The following is a 17,334-nucleotide window of genomic DNA, read 5'->3' as shown; positions in this document are numbered from 1 at the left end:
GACTTCTGTAATTGCTTCTCCACTGAACATGGGTGTTGACAAGTTGATCCATACTCTCAGTCTGTCTCTCTCTTTCCCTGGTGAGGTAGGGGGGCTCCAGGACACACTGGTGGAGTTGTCTGCCTAGGGAAGTGCAGTTGGCATCACGATAGCATCTGGAACCTGGTGGCTGAAAGAAGAGTTAATATAGAAAGTCAAACAAATTGTTGACTAATCATGAACCTAAAGGCTGGAATAGTGCAGATGAAGAGATGGGGGGGTTCCTCCATTTTGTAGATAGATAGTAGGCATATTTTAGTTATATTCCAAAGGGCCCATGACTATGTTAGTGTTTGTGTGTTTTTTCCACTGAGCCTGGCATCTGATATGCAGGGTGGATCCAAGTTATTGTCTGAGGAGATGATGTCATAGCTGGAAAAAGGACCAGAAAGCTGGATTAGGGAAAAGAGTAGCTCTCAAATATGGGAAAGGTATATAAATGTTATTGACTATAAACCCCATTGATTTGATCTATGATGGGGCTCACTTTTCTGCATGCTTCTCTCAATCCATACCAAATGATACTGCATCTGCTGATCTCAACCTAATCAACACAACAAGTACCACCTCAGACTGTGATCAGAGACATAAGGCGTGGAATGTCAACCTTCCAGTCTCATTAGGTGAGACCTTTCCTTTCATAAGATTCTCTAATTCCATTCCAGGTGGTTCACTTCCTAACAAAGTCCCAAAACCTAGAGATAGACCAGATACTAAGAGATAGCATATATGTTCACATGTATCCATAAATTAGGCCAAAATATATACCTGAAAGCAAAAGTGCACAATAGTCTGCAGTGAGTCAGTATATACAGCAAACAAGTAGAAAGACATAAAACGACATCATAAAGTTCCTAATGAAATAGTGTCTACTTAGACTTAGATACCCTCCTCACCTACTTTCTATTACACTTCCCTCAGTCTCTCCAAAGCTAACCTTATCAAAGTAAGGACTACAGGGTGGTGGTGCAGCAGGTTAAGCGCACATGGCATGAAGCACAAAGACTGGCATAAGGATTCTTTTCGAGCTCCAGGCTCCCCACCTGCAGGGGAGTCACTTCACAGGCGGTGAAGCAGGTCAGCAAGTGTCTATCTTTCTCTTCCTCTCTCTGTCTTCCCCTCCTCTCTCCATTTCTCTCTGTCCTATCTAACAATGATGACATCAATAACAACTACAACAACAATAAAAAACAAAGCGCAACAAAAAGGGGAAAAAAAGTAAGGACTACAAAAACTGAATAAGAGCAAGAGACTAGAATACTTTAATGATGACTCTTTAGTCACTATCAGGTCACCCCATCGGCTCGGGCCCTATTCGGGAAGTTCTGAGATTCCCAGACAAAATGGGCCTAGACCTCAAATAAATCCCTCTATCCATTGTTACTTGTCATCTCTATCAGGAACAACACAGTAGACCCCTCTGTGGGCCCCCATAAGACCTTGCTCTCAACATGGATTAACAACAGTAGAAAATGTTCCATCCTCTGAAGGGAGGCTGGACAACATACTCTATGCTACACCTGAGGAAGATGGGTTCTGAAACCGGGTCAGCTTGGAATGTTCCTACTCATGACCACAGAATGTGAGCTCAGACCTATAGGGATACAGAGGTTACATAGGCTCTTAAACTGAATATAGGCCCCAGATCAGATCTCAACCTCTTCTTAAGATTCCCCTTCTCTGTGTAATAGCTCTTGATTTGCTTCTTTCTTAAAATATAATTTTTGTTAGTGATTTAATAAAAGTTTACAAGACCATAAGAATACAGGGGTATGAGAGTCAGGGGGTATCACAGCAGGCACAAAGTAAAAGGACCATCATAAGGATCTGGGTTTGAGCCCCCAACTCCCCACCTGGAGGGTTGTCACTTCACAGGAAGTGAAGCAGGTCTGCAGGTGACTTATCTTTCTCTCCCCCTCTCTGTCTTCCCCTCCTCTCTCCATTTTTCTCTGTCCTATCTAACAACAATGACATCAATAACAGCAACAAGTACAACAACAATAAAAAACAACACTCAGACTGGCAGCCAGTGGGCTTAGGCAAAGATGGCTTGTGCTGCTGCAAGGCCCCCTGAGGACCAGGACAGGTTCATCTGTATCTACCCCTCTGATTTAAACAAAAAGAAAACCATGGCAGAGGGTTTTGTTGCCTTTGTTGTTTTTCATTGTTGTTTTAGTTATTATTGTTGTTGTTATTGATGTCATCATTGTTAGGACAGAGAGAAATGGAGAGAGGAGGGGAAGACAGAGATGGGGAGAAAAAGACAGACACCTGCAGACCTGCTTCACCACCTGTGAAGCGACTCCCCTGCAGGTGGAGTGCCGGGGGCTCAAACCGGGATCTTTACTCCAGTCCTTGCGCTTTGCACTACGTGCACGTAACCCTCTGTGCTACCACCGGACTCCCTAATTTGTATTTCCCTAATAATGAATGATAGTGACCACTTTTTCATGGGCCCAATACTTGATATATTCTTGATAGCTGAGTAATATTCCATCATGTACATATACCAGAACTTTCTTTGCCCCTCATCTGTTGTTGAATACCTAGGCTTCTTCCAAGAACCATAACCCAAATTGATAGAATTCTTACATTATGAGACAACTTTACATACTATGCATCAGATCAAAGTTTAACAAATAAAATATATAAAGAGTTCACAAAGCTCACTACTGTGAACTTTTTTACTCTCTCTTCCTCTAATAAAAATAGAAATGAGTAAAATGATTATAATTAAATTTTTTAAGTAGTTACCTTTTTTTCCTGAGTTTTTAGGTTCCTAGGTCCTTTGGAAATCATTGTAAACATTAGGTGGGAATTCTGGTTTCATAGTTTGTTTTGGAACATGCAGATGTAAAATTCAATTTAGCTTAAATTTAGACTCTTCAATTTAAGCAATATTTATAGTTAGCATAATTCTTTTAACATTAGACTTGATAGTGATTTTTCATGCCAAAAATAATGGAGCAAATCTAATCTAGTAAAAAAATGCAATTTTTTGTAAGATACACTATCCATAACTTATACAAGTACTGAATTTTGAGTAGTTTAATTTCTAGAGTCAGTAATTAACACCATATGTGTCAAAAATATTAGTGCTTAAAACTAATTTAAAGTGGATGCTATGGTCTGGCCCACAGTAAACAACCTTAGTTGTTTAACCTGTGCCATGTTTTAAAACTGTGAACTAGCTATCACCATTTGAGAATTAATATTTATCAGCATAGAATCTGGACTTCCCTTTTCTCTTGAAGAGTGAGCAGACCTAAGACATTAAGCCTACATTTGTTTCAGGAGGTGACAATTCAAGCTGAATAGTTTACTAAGACAGACTTTTGTTACTTGTTTTGATCATTTGCCTATCATTCCATTTTGATTTGAAAAGTGATTTTTTTTTGCACTAGAAAAATGAATAAAAATCTCCTGGTGGCCAGGTCTTTTTCCCTCCATTTTATTGGATAGGACATATAGAAATTGAGTAAGGAGGGGGAAATAGAGAGGGAGAGAGAAAGATAGACACCTGTACACCTGCTTGACCACTGCTGAAGTGGACCCCTTGCAGGTGTGGAGGGGGTTTTTGCACCAGTCCTTGAACTTAATACTATGTGCTCTTAATCAAGTGTACCACCACCGGGCCCCCAAAATTCTGATTCTTTAATACAAAACATGTGAAAACAATATTCTTTCTATATTATTATATCTTTCTTACTCTTCCTATGGAGGCATAACCATTATTCTCATATGGCTGAATTCAACAATTTTCTGATAGTTTTGGTTATACTTAGAAGAAATTTCTTCAAATGTCATTTGATAAAATATAAAGAAACATTTCCCTTAAAAATATTTCCCCAGTATAGTGTTATCACGACATTTTAATCTCAGAAGATCCGTTGAATTTTCCTGAAATCAACTGCAGTCATCATTAATATTTTTAAGACCCAACTTTATAAATCATACCAAGTTGCTCAGATTTCAGGTAACTCAAAATATCTATATCATACTCTCTATGAGAGCTAATATTTTTTTTGACATTTTGCACTGTGCCAATGTATTTCCCTTGTGTTGTGTTATGTTATGCCAGTTTATAGCCTAAAAGGATGTAAATATTGTACTACCATGAATAACTTAAAGGTCGCAGTACTGTTGGTAGCAGCTATCTGCAATTAATTCAGATTCTGGGATTAAAATAAAACTGTTGAACAAAATTAGAAATGTCCATGAACTAATGGGTAACAGATAGGTTTAATGCATCCAATGGTAGACCATGGTATGTGAGTAGATTATCCTCACTAAGGATCTCAGAGATTAATATTTCTCATGTTTAAATTAGTAACTTGCTAGTCTTAAAATTTGATTGGATACACCCCAGCAGCTGGGGCCGTGTTTGGGTTGTTCTGAGATTCCCAACAGACATGATGGGCCTAGACCTTGAATAAATCCCTCTCTCCATAGTTACTGGTCATCTCTATCAGGAACAGCAAACTAGACCCCTTTGTGGGCCCCCATAGGAACTTGCCCTCAACTTGGATCAACAATGGTAGAGAATGTTCCATCCTCCAAAGGGAGGCTGGACAACATACTCTATGCTACACCTGAGGAAGATGGGACCTGATATTGGGGCAGCTTGGAACATTCCTACTTATGACCACAGAACGTGAGCTCAGATCTACATCACTCTGTAACTAAAATTGAAAATAACAAAAAATGTACGTGGTATTTTATACGTGTTGGAAATATATTTCAAAATGTAATTAAACAACACCTATGTGTCCTGGAGCTCCTATTCCCCAGAATCCCACACCACTAGGGAAAGAGAGAGGCAGGCTGGGAGTACGAAACGACCTATCAACGCCCATGTTCAGCGGGGAAGCAATTACAGAAGCCAGACCTTCCACCTTCTGCATCCCACAATGACCCTGGGTCCATACTCCCAGAGGGTTAAAGAATAGGAAAGCTGGGAGTCAGCAGTAGCACAGGGGGTTAAGTGCACCAACTGGAGTAAGGATCCTGGTTAGATCCCCTGGCTCCCCACCTGCAGGGAAGTCACTTCACAGGCGGTGAAGCAGGTCTGCAGGTATCTATATTTCTCTCCCGTTTTCCCCTCCTCTCTCCATTTCTCTCTGTCCTATCCAACAACAATGACATCAATAACAGCAACAATAATAATCACAGGAATGATGAAAAAACAAGGGCAACAAAAGGGGGAAAAATAGCCTCCAGGAGCAGTGATTAGTGGTGCAGGCACCCAGCCCCAGCAATAAGCCTGGAAGCAAAAAAAAAAAAAAAAGAATAGGGATGCTATCAAGGGAGGGGATGTGATATGGAGTTCTGGTGGTGGGAACTGTGTGGAGTTGTACCCCCCTTATTCTATGGTTTTGTCAGTGTTTCCTTTTTTATAAATAAAATTAAAAAATAAATAAAATTTCCATTGGATAAAGTTAGGAGCATACATTTATGAAAAGTATTTTCACTTCTTAAATTTCATCTAGCTTGATCACTTAAAGCTCTCTTTGCTATATATTTTCTAGAAATTGTATGTTAAAGTGCATTTTGCTTAAAATGATAATGGTCAGTGCATTTCCTTAAAAAAATAATATCCTGGAGGACTAGGTGGTGGCCATACTGGTTGAGTGCACACATTATAGTGTGCAAGGACCCAGGTTCAAGCCCCTGGTCTCCACTTGCAGGGGGAAGCTTCTGGAGTGGTGAGGCAGGGCTGCAGGTGTCTCTCTGTCTCTCTCCCTATGTATCTCCCTCTCCCCTCTCAATTTCTCTCTCTCTATCCAGTAATAAATAAATGAAATATAGAAAATAACAGCTCTGATTAAAAACATACATGTTCACTATTAGATCTTTAGTAAGTACTGGTAGTCAAGCTATAGCGCAGCAGGTTAAGCGCATGTGGCGCAAAGCGCACGGTCTGGTGAAAGGATCCTGGTTGGAGCCATGTGTCTATCTTTCTCTCCCCCTCTCTGTCTTCCCCTCCTCCCTTCATTTCTCTCTGTCCTATCCAACAACAACGACATCAGTAACAACAACAATAGTAACTACAACAATAAAATAAGGGCAATAAAAATGGAATAAATAAATATTAAGAACCTTAGTAGGTACAAAATTTTTGATAAACATCCCATCAATTGTTAATGCAAATTAACATATAATAACATATAATAAGTCCTTGCACATTGTAACATGTACGCTTAGCCAGGTGTGCCACCATCCAGCCCCATAATACTGTTAATATTTTATAGAATTTTCTGTCAGTCATTTCTTTTTACATTCAAGTCTACCTATCTTCCTTTACTGGTACTCATATCTCTATTTCTGTCTTTATGATAGCGTATTAGCAGCTGTTTTCAAAGAGTTGAACAAGGCTCAAGCGAGTTTTATTTCTTCTTTCTGTGTGACAGTATCTGTGGTCACCTGGTGATACTCTTTTGGCAAACAGGCTAGTCTAGGATGTTTGCAATGACTTTTCTTGCCTGTCTGACAGTTTGGAAGGAATAGCTACATAAAACAGCCTAAGGAAAACAATTGTTCTGGTGAATTCAATATCATTATAGACATCTCCTTGGGGCTGCTTGAGCTTTCCTCACTGTGTGGGGGATGAGTTCTAAGAGATAACGTTTCTGATATATAGACTCTAAATTAATTTTATGAATCTAATTAATTCAATTGAATTAATTAACTACATCCCCAGCTTCAAATCTTGTACTTGAAGTTGAAAATTAAATTTTAAAATATTTTTTCCCCATAAGGCATGATACTTGGACTAGGTGTGATGTTGCCATAAAGCTAAAGCTAAAGGTGGTGGTGGGGGGTGGGTTGAGGGGGCATTGGGACTCCCAGCGCATGATGGTGGAGGAGGACTCAAATTGGTGCTAGGATGCTATGCAGATACCTGTCATGCACAGATAATAGATTGTACTTATGTATTTCTTGATAAAATAACAAACAGATTGCCCCTTGATTTAAATAGCTGAACTATTGAAAGCTTATGCATTCAGTCTTTCCTTCTTCTGTGTTTTTTTCAGGAGGTTATAATAGTGGTTATGAAGTAATAAAAGTAAAATGACAGATATATAGAGAGCTGCAATTGCATACTAGATGTGTCTTCTAAATGTGAAGGGTAAGGAAACATACTGTGGAAATCTACTGCATAATTTCAATGGCAATACCACAAATTGTTCTGGTGGAAAAAAAATAACACTGAAAAAAAAATCTCTCAATACTGATTTTTTTTTTTTTGCTGTGAAATGAGAACATTTTATCATGATGTCCTGCCAAGATTTGTCCTCAATAAGTTCAAAGTCCTTTTCTTTATGTCCTGAAATTCTGTAAGTGTATTGTCATTTATTTTTGAAATGTACATTTTCCTCAAATAATTGTTACTCAGAACTAGTTTGTTTGATATTTGCTAACTTGTCTGCTAGTCAGTTTCCCCCATGTCCTTCCTTTTCTTTCACTGTTTTGCTATATAAGTGTTTTTCTAAACTGGATTAATTACCTTTGGTAACCTTTCAGTGGTTTGATTATATATCTAGCTAACAGATGATTAAAAGGTGCATATATCCTTCCCTTCTTTTATCATTCTTGCATCATTTTTTCTCCATTTCCCCCCACCTCTAACTCCCACTGCTATATTTGACAGTCAAAAAAAAAAAAAAAAGGCTTGTAATGCTTTTAAACTGCATCTCCTCTCTACCAGATCTTACAAAGACAACATGCAAATTTTGTATTAAGACAGCACAGTGGCACACAATGGCATGATGGGATTCCATTCCTTTTCTTCTTGAGACTTTTGTAACAGTTCCCTTTATTGCTATGGGTTTCTAAATAATGGTGTCCATGTGGCTTTGGGAGAACAGCAGAATGTTAATTTATTCCCCAGTGCTACCTAGAGGCCCTGAAGTGGGTCCAGGATTGGTGCTATCCTCATTTAAATACTGGATAGGACCAGACTGATCAGGTGGCTCAGAGCTAGCACAATAGGCTGTGCCTGGAAGCTGCACTCCCTGATCAGGGCAGATCAGGAAGATTCCAAGTGTAATTGGCCTCTGGGGAGTGTATAAGTCACTCTGTACTCCCCCTTCAGACCCCCTTAATGCCTTGCCAGCTGGAAGGAAAAGTGCCTTCTTGTATTGCCCACAAAGGAAGCAGCAATTGGGGGGAGACTAGAACTGGAGAAATTAAAAAAGAGGAAAGAGACAGCAACACAAATGAAAAGGTGGGTAATAGTGTTGGACACCTAAAAGCTGGGAGAGTGTGTGTCATAAACAAATGGGCTTGCAGTGGTCAGTAGACAATTATATCCTGTTACCTCATTTCAAAGGCTGACTAATTACATAGAGCCGGAGGAAATTAACACAGGAACCTCATCCTTTGCCAAGTCCACATCAAAATGCAATGAAAGAAAAACATGAAATCAATCCCCCATGGCTTTAAAGAACTCATATAGTTCTTGAAGTTTAAAACTTTGCACTGAGTCCTCTAACATGTAACTTAGTGGATATTTAAGATCTCAAAAATGATATTTGTGGGGAAAAAACAAAACACTATGGCTTTTTCCTTTTTGTGATCTGAGCAGTCAGTTTAACATTTTTTTTTTTCTTTATCTTGATGGTATTGTTAAAATCCCCAATTCCCATTCTACTTTCTTAACTTTAAATAATGATTTGCTGAAGTAGGAAAGTATTTTCTTGGCTGAGTTGTTTCTCCTGGGAGGCATTCATTTTTTTTTTTTTTTCAGGATTTAGCTGAATTCTTGAACTTCCTCTTGAAAGAAGTACTGATAGATGATTGAAAGACTTACTGGTAAACAAAAATAGTGCTTTTATAACTCTTTCCAAATATGTATTGCTTGACAATCAAACTGCTTTCTGCTTTTAAGATGTAGTTTAAAGTTGTAAATTCGTAGTTTTTCATATGCATTAAAGATATTTAAATAGGTATAAAACTATATAAACAAAAAAACAAACAAAAAACCCACACAAAGTATCAAATCTTTGTTAGAATGCTCCAGAATGTATGTAGATATCAAGATTTTAAGGGTGTGTATGTGTATGCATGTGTGTGCGTGTGCGTGTGCGTGTGCGTGTGTGTGTGTGTGTGTGTGTTGGGGGTGGGGGACAGTAAGCCATACTTGTACTGTGACCTTGGATAGTGAGAAATTCTCTGAATACACCTTCCTGGTCCTAACTGTTGGATGCTAATATTTTACAAAAAGCATTTTCGGATTTTGCTTTGCCATATTTCAGGGGTCACTATGAAGGTCTATCTTAGTATCCTCCAAGTCAGTACTGTTGTGCTTTCAATATGAATTTTTTTTTAATTTCTTTATTGGGGAATTAATGTTTTACATTCAACAGTAAATACAATAGTTTGTACATGCATAACATTCCCCAGTTTCCCATTTAACAATACAACCCCCACTAGGTCCTCTGTAATATGAGTTTTTGAATCAAGATTTATCTTGGGGGGTTCATTTAATAATTTTGCTGTTTTGAATATTTTAAAAGTACTAGACAAGATGATTTCTTGGTATCCAATCAGCTCTAATATTTAATAACTCTGTCAGATACCTTTTGACAACACACCACAGGCAAAGTGATTTATCTAAAATGGAAATTAGAGTGATGAAATTAAAGAATCTTGTTATATCTAAAGATAAAACTTGTTTTTTTTAAATTCTGTTACCCAAAATAAATTATTTTTAGGAAAGGAAACATTACTTTGTTATTTTCTTCATGAGAGTCATAAAGATCTCTTTCACTTGCTGTTTTAACCAGGGTAGTTTGTTGCTGGCAGGATGAGAGATAATTTCTAAATATCATACAGTCCTGAACCTTAAGGTACAGGACTCTTCTGTTCTATTTCCTTTCTGTGCCATTTTAGTGAAGGCAATGTTTCCATAGAGTCATTTCCTATCATACTAGCAAAAATAGAAGAAAAAAATAAAACCAAAAATGAAACTGCCAGATTAAGATACTGAGAAAAAAATATCACAGGGTTAATATTTTTGAAAGTATAGTTGATACATTTAGCAAGGTGCTTAGTAACTCCTCATTCTTTGGACCTATAGAATTTATAGTTGTGCTGAATTCCCAGAAATAGAGGCGACAGCTCAATTTAGAGTAGTAGACCTAATTCTTAAGTAGAGGGCTTTCTGAACTCTGTAAGATTCATTCCACATGCCAACTCTACTGTGGAGAAATATAGAATATATAAAGAAAAAAAAAGTCCTATGGGAGGAGTATATAGTGTTCTGATGGTGAGAAGAATGGTTAGAGAAGAAGGGGCAAGGCTGAAAAGTGAGACATTAATGTCCAGGCTTAACTCTTGAGGTTCAAGTCTCTATTGGTAGTAGGAGAGAATAGCTCTGAGGGACAGTCCTTGAGAAACAAGACTTAGTGGAGGATACTCTGCCTGTTTGGGATATACAATTATACAATTGTGGGAGGTAGGTTTCTCAGAGGAAGTGGCTATAGCAGAGCAAAAAGGATTCAATGGTCTGGTTGGGATGCATTGGATCGACCTTCCCGTGGTGCATCCCGTGAGTACCCATTCATTGGGGAAACTGACGATCCTTCCTAGTTGACTGAATCCACATGGATCCCAGTCACTTTCAAAGCCAGCAACAAGCAGCTCCTGACATCTTTCAAGCTGTTGGTCCTGCTCTTCGAGTTGAGTCCTCCAACTTAATGTTGATGGGCTGTCTTTTGCCAAACGCGTTCTTATTGGTCAATTGGCGAGACAGCATCAGGCAGATCCATCGCTGGGGAGCCAGAGACGACCCGAACTGCCTCTGAGGCTACAGACAGACTATGACCCACATAGTCAATGACTGCCACCTCTCCAGATTCAAAGGAGGTCTCGAGACTTTACATCAGGCTCAACCTGACGCTGTTGACTGGCTACGGAAGAAGGGCAAACGCTAGAAGAAGAAGAATGGTCTGGTCAGTCAGACACAAACCTGAGACATTATCTCAGATGTTTTGGACACTATCAAAACTGTTGAGTGGTTGACAATCGAACTAGTCACTAAGGTGACTGAATGCTTCACATGAGTTAAATGTGAAATATTGTGCTTTTGTTATTATAGAATAAATGTCTTTTGTGTTTGGATCACTTTCCTTTCTGGTAATTTACCTCCAATTCCTATGTGGATTTTACTCTTTCTTTTAATCCACATTGAAGAGGTGGGGACATGATTTCAGGTTAACAGTTTTATTTGAAATTCAGTTTTTTGAGAGGGAACAGGTGATACATATGTCCATTTCTTGCCATATATCTTATTCATTTTTCTTGATAGCAATGTGCCATGGTCATTACATAAGTAGGGGTTGCTTTTTGAGATCCTAAATTTAAATCTTACCCCTTAGTCTTACTGGCTAGGCCTCACAGACTTATTTTATGTGAGTTGGTATTCTCATTTATGTAATGGCATTATGTCAACAAAGAGAATATTACTTACCTTGCAATTTTTTTTTTCCACCAGGGTTGTTTCTGGGACTTGGTATCTGCATGATGACTCTACTGCTCCATGTGCCCCCTGTTCCTTTATCTTTCTTTTACTGACAGAAGAGGAGGAAGGGTGGAGGAGAAAGAGAGAGAGAGAGAGATGGCTGCAACATTATTCCACTTCTTGTTAAGCTTTTCCTCTACAGAAGGGATCAGGGGCTTTAATCAGAGTTCTTAAAAATGGTAATGTGTGTGCTTCATTAAATGCACCATGTCCTGGTCCTCCCTTGAAAATTTTTTTTGTTAGGATTAAATGATATATGTTTTCACAGCTCTTTTAGTGTATATGCATACACATAACATAATAAACATTGGTTTCTTTAAAAAAGTAATGTCTGAAAAAAATAATGTTTGATTCCTCCACTAGATTATAATATTTGATTATAGAAAGATACCTCCACTTCTTTGTTCACAGAATCTAGAGTCAAGTAAGCATTAAATAACTGTTAGCTATTATCACTATTGATTTTTTAAAGAGAAATATAGCCTTTGTACACTCCTTTACATATGGGATTTTTCTTTCTTACAGTTTCTCCTATTAGGCTTACTAGACAAATGAGAAAAGAAAAACTGAAAATGGCTGAGGGTAAATGCTTGAACATTATCATAAAATTTAGGCATATTTGTAGTCTTTGTATTAATGCCTTCCAGAAATTTTAAGATAGGCAGGTTAGTGTCAGACATCAACCGAGGCATCTAAAATGCAGCTTCTGCTATTTTCTTTACCAAAAGTAGCTCTTCCATAGAATTCTTTTTAAAATCTTTAAAATTAGATGAAAGCTAATGTCTTTTCCAGATCTAGACTACAGCAACTGAAGTAGGGAACAAAATAAAGCAAAACAATATATAATTCAATAACCTAAATAGTATACTGAACACCATAACAATGATTTTCACTCCTATCTGTTAAAAACTAAGTCAGATTGATGGTAAAAACAGTTAATGGTATTTATGTATGTTCCTTGTGTTTGGAAGCTACTCTTTGCCCTAAACCAGTTTTCAAGTCCGTTCTCAACTCCAACACTATCTTTCCCAGACAACATTTTTAGTTCACTAGCATGTTAGCTATCAGTCTCAAGCAAAATTTACTGCAGTCATGGCCTCCTTAGAACATAACTGAGACAGACTTGCTAGCTTCTTCTCCCCAAAAACATCTAATTTCATCTGTTCTATTCCTACCTTTGAGTTCCTATTCATTAAACAAATTGTCCTGCTTTATATCTAATCACTTTTCAGTCACCAAGTTGCAGATGCTACTGTGATTCCTTCCTGACTTCTCTGGGCAGAGGACTTCACCAATGTGTCCTGAAGTCTCACCTTTCCAGAGCCCTACCCTAATATGGAAAGATAGGAATAGGCTAGGGGTAAGGATCAACCTGCCAATGCCCGTGTCCAGTGGAGAAGCAATTACAGAAGCCAGCCCTTACAGCTTCTGCACCCCATAAAGAATTTTGGTCCATACTCCCAGAGGGATAAAGAACAGGGAAATTTCCATTGGAGGAGATGGGACACAATATTCTGATGGTGTAAAATGTATGGAAACCTCTGCTATTTTACAATCTTGTAAATTGCTACTAAATCACTAATAAAAATTTTAAAAATTCAACTTTCTACTGGTAATGTTCCATTCCCTTTTTTCTTTTTGAAAGCTTGCCTTACTTGTGTAGTACTATTCTAATTTAGATTAAAAAAGAGACAGAAAGAACATGCCTGTGTTCTTAGCCCAGCAGCTGAGAACACCTGACAACAGAAACACAGCCAACATTATTGCGCACCATGCTTCAATGAGGGAATAAGCATGGCTCCTACCTAGACGGTAGGAGCCTCATGAGCTGAGGCGTGCTGGCAAATTACTCGATAATTACAGCCATCCTTGCAGCAGGGCAGAAACAGGCAGCATTATCTCTATATTCTTGAGATAGCTGAACATCACACAGCCTTTCAAATTACCATTTCCTTTCTCCTTCTGTTTATCCTTTCCTCATGTAAGATAAATTGTCTAGTCCTCTTGCTGAGAAAGCATGGAGTGAGTTGTACAGCTTTAAGTCTGACAGCATAAAAAACTGCCCAAGCCTAATTTGCTAAATGTGGCCAGGAGATCATTTCATTTCTCAGAACTCCTCACTTATGAAGAGTTTCACAAAGACTTGTCATGGTCTCTAAATTATAACTTTGAATATTTTTTGTCCTTTCTCTGACGGCTTTGAATGATTGACTTTTCCAAGTCTTTCTTCAAGACCAGACTAATCTATTCTAGAAATCTCACTCTACAAGACAGGCAAAGTCATAATTTTCTTTCCTCACTAACAAGTCTTTATTTTTCTGGCACTACTTTCTTTCATGTATATATTGTAGTAAGGATAAATATATAACTCTAAGGGAAATGGTTCTAATTGAAATTACTCTTGTTACTTGACTTTTGTGGTATTTCTTTGGTGAATGATGTATAGCCAGAGTCGTTTCTGGCTCTCAATACATGCAATACCTCCCATCAGGGCTCCATATGGGCTATTGAATTTATCGTTATTTCTTGTTATGATGTAGGCATCTTTCTGCTACAGTAGTATGGGCTAGGAACAAAGCCTACATTATGTAGAAAAATCTCTGTGCATGCTTTTGTTTGAGCATTGATGACAATCAGAACTTGATTAAGACCAAATATCATGTAATCCTTATTTCTTTTCTCTGGCTGTTAACCTTATTTCCATCTTTTTATTTTTTATTTTTATTTTTCCCTTTTGTTGCCCTTGTTGGCATTATTATTGTTGTTACTGCTGTTGTTGCTGTTGGATAGGGTAGATAGAAATCAAGAGAGGAGGGGAAGAAAGAGGGGGAGAGAAAGATAGATACCTGCAAACCTGCTTCACTGCCTGTGAAGCAAACCCCCCCGCAGGTGGGGACCCAGGGACTCGAACCTGGATCTTGATGCCAGTCCATGCGCTTTCTACCATGTGTGTTCCCATCTTTTTAAGAGAAGTTGAGTAGAAGTAATACACCTGAAACTATTGGCTTCTTAGTGTGTTAAAGCAGTCAGAGATTCCTGCCTGTGACTATATATTTTCCAAGGCTGGTTCCCACATGAGTCCTACTTTTCTTTTTGCCTCTTCCAAACTTCCTATTGCATGCATCTCTATTCACATTTGTGTAAGTGCCCAGGGCCCTTTCTCAAAGGAATACTCTTTTATACTTCTTCATGTGTGTTAATTATGGTGTTGCCTACTTCCCAGTAGGGTGGAAAGGTGAATGTGTGTAGCTTGAGAGGGAAATCAAGTATAATTTTTGTAGCCTAGTGAGTAGGAAAGAGCTCCTGCAAACAAGAACAGGAATCTAGAGAGAGAGTTTCTAATTCTTTAGTGTATCTTGTTAAATTTTGTTAACTTGTTCATTAGCTTCCTATATCTCAAGAGCTTATGCTTTATGATAGTAAAAATCAGCTGCTTACATTGAATATCTTGTCTTTAATTCAGTGCATGGCACATATCTGATGCTCAGTAAATATCTATTCAATGAAAAAAAAAGGGGGGGGGACAAATCCCTTTAAGCTTATGTGCCATTGTGTTTAGGGAGTCTTGAGGGAGGGTATAGAAGAGATCTGGGAAATTTTACATCAGAGACTTTCAAAATTTTCTGGTTCACTGTGCTCATACAGTATCTCAGAATTTTTATCAGCATTCCCAAGCTAAATTAAATATATACGAGTTCCATTAAATAGTTAGGTCCAGACAATGAAATACATATTTATTGTCTAATATCTTAGTATTCATTAAAAATACATACATTTAAAATAATACTTTTAAATTTATTATTGTCTAATATTATCTATTCATAGGTTCTATGTAGGCCTGCTGGGAGCTACAGAGCTTTTCAAACTTTAGAACCAGATTAAACATCATCAGGCTCACTCTCTGTTCTACATTCTGCATTGATTTTCACATTCTCCTTGTTCGTAACAACTACTAAAAACCTAGTTTCATAAATACATGGTATCAGAGACAGAAATCTAGAACAGTCTAATAATAACTCTGTGAATAACCTCAAGAAGATAGTTTCTCAGATAGATGGCAGATATATTGCTATTTCCAAGTAAAATTAAAAAGTATTTTATAGTGAATTCACCATGGAGTTTGGGATACATTTGTGCAGAGTTTGAGAACTTGCCTGGTTGCATTCATATTGATTAAAAAATATAATTACGATAATGAAAATTGTGACAAAAAGATAATCCAAGTTTTAGTCATACTGTGAATTCTTGTTTATTGTGGCCAATTTTCATTCTGTTCTTCTAGCGTTTGCCCTTCTTCCGTAGCCAGTCAACAACGTCAGGTTGAGCCTGATGTAAAGTTTCGAGACCTCCTTTGAATCTGGAGAGGTGGCAGTCGTTGACTATGTGGGTCATAGTCTGTCTGGAGCCGCAGGGGCAGTTCGGGTCGTCTCTGGCTCCCCAGCGATGGAACATAGCGGCACACCGGCCATGGCCTGTTCGATAGCGATTGAGGAGGGCCCAATCATAACGTGCTAGGTCAAAGCCGGGTTGACGCTTGCAGGGGTCTGTGATGAGGTGTTTGTTCTTGACCTCAGCTGACTGCCAACTCTGTTCCCAAGAGACTGGAACAGAGAAGTTCAGTGTAGGCATAGGGGACCAGATTGGGTGACGAGACGTCAAGCGTTGGACAGGGTAGGCGAAGATATCCGCGTATATTGGTATATATTGCGTATATTCATTCTGTAATAGTTATGTTTATGGTTTAGTTTATTGTTGAGTTTGATTAAAAGTCTCCTCCTAACTTTCAAAGGCTATGAGTCTAAAGTAATGGAAATTTTTCAACACACATTAATTGGTATCTTTACATTATATCCACCAGTTTTCCTTTGGGGCATAGAATGTGGTTGCTAGCTTGAAATTTATTTATTAAGGTTTGGAGAGGAGATGGGGAAAAAAGAAAGGCCCTTAATTATTGCTCAACTATGGCATGAGGTGGTGCTGGATATTGAATCTCGTCTCTGGTATGGAAGTTTTGCCTCTAATAGGCTGAGTTATCTTCCCTGCCTCTTTGTAATTTATAGAAGGGCGTATGTGTGTGTGTGTAGGGGTCATATTCTTGGTTTTTTTTTTCACATTCAGACTTATAGGGCCAGCAGCAAACAGCATCTGCAACACATCACAGCACTTCTGCCAACCTACAAATTATCAGTTGGAACTGGTGGAATTTACTTTAAAGGCTCCCAGTTAAATCCTATGACAAATAGGTACAATCTAACATCAGCCTTCTCACTAAATGCTTTATTCTTGGCATTTATAAATGCTCATTACTGATGTGCATTCTTGAGTAAATTTGGGTTTTGGAGGATAATTTATAATCCATGTCATTTCTTCTTCAGAATTCAGCTAACCACTACTCTTTCTTAGCTGAAATGTGAAATCGCAGAGGGCTAAGTTAGTTTCACCCACACAGAAAGTCCACATCAAGAATTGCTTTAAATGTGGACTCCTTGACAAACATATCTTTCCATTTGCAAGGCCCATGAATTTCAAGCATCCTGTAATAACAGGCCTGTTCTCCTTCTCAGAGCTGGAAGCTCCTTGTGAAATGGTATCCTGCCAAAGTGCCACTGCAATAAAGCTTTGCGTCCTAATGTTGGTGTCAAAGTGCCAGCAAACCAAGACTGGCAGCAGGCTAATTTGGGAGAGCTGTCTGCCTCAGCCTCCTCCATGCACTCCTACTGATCAACTCAGCCACACAAGCTATTCAGCTTGTCAACTGTTCATGGGCAAGG

This window comes from Erinaceus europaeus, chromosome 11 (genome assembly GCF_950295315.1).
Source record: "Erinaceus europaeus chromosome 11, mEriEur2.1, whole genome shotgun sequence".
NCBI lineage: Eukaryota > Metazoa > Chordata > Mammalia > Eulipotyphla > Erinaceidae > Erinaceus > Erinaceus europaeus.
The sequence above is the reverse complement of the archived record's forward strand: the minus strand, read 5'-3'. Positions refer to the sequence as shown.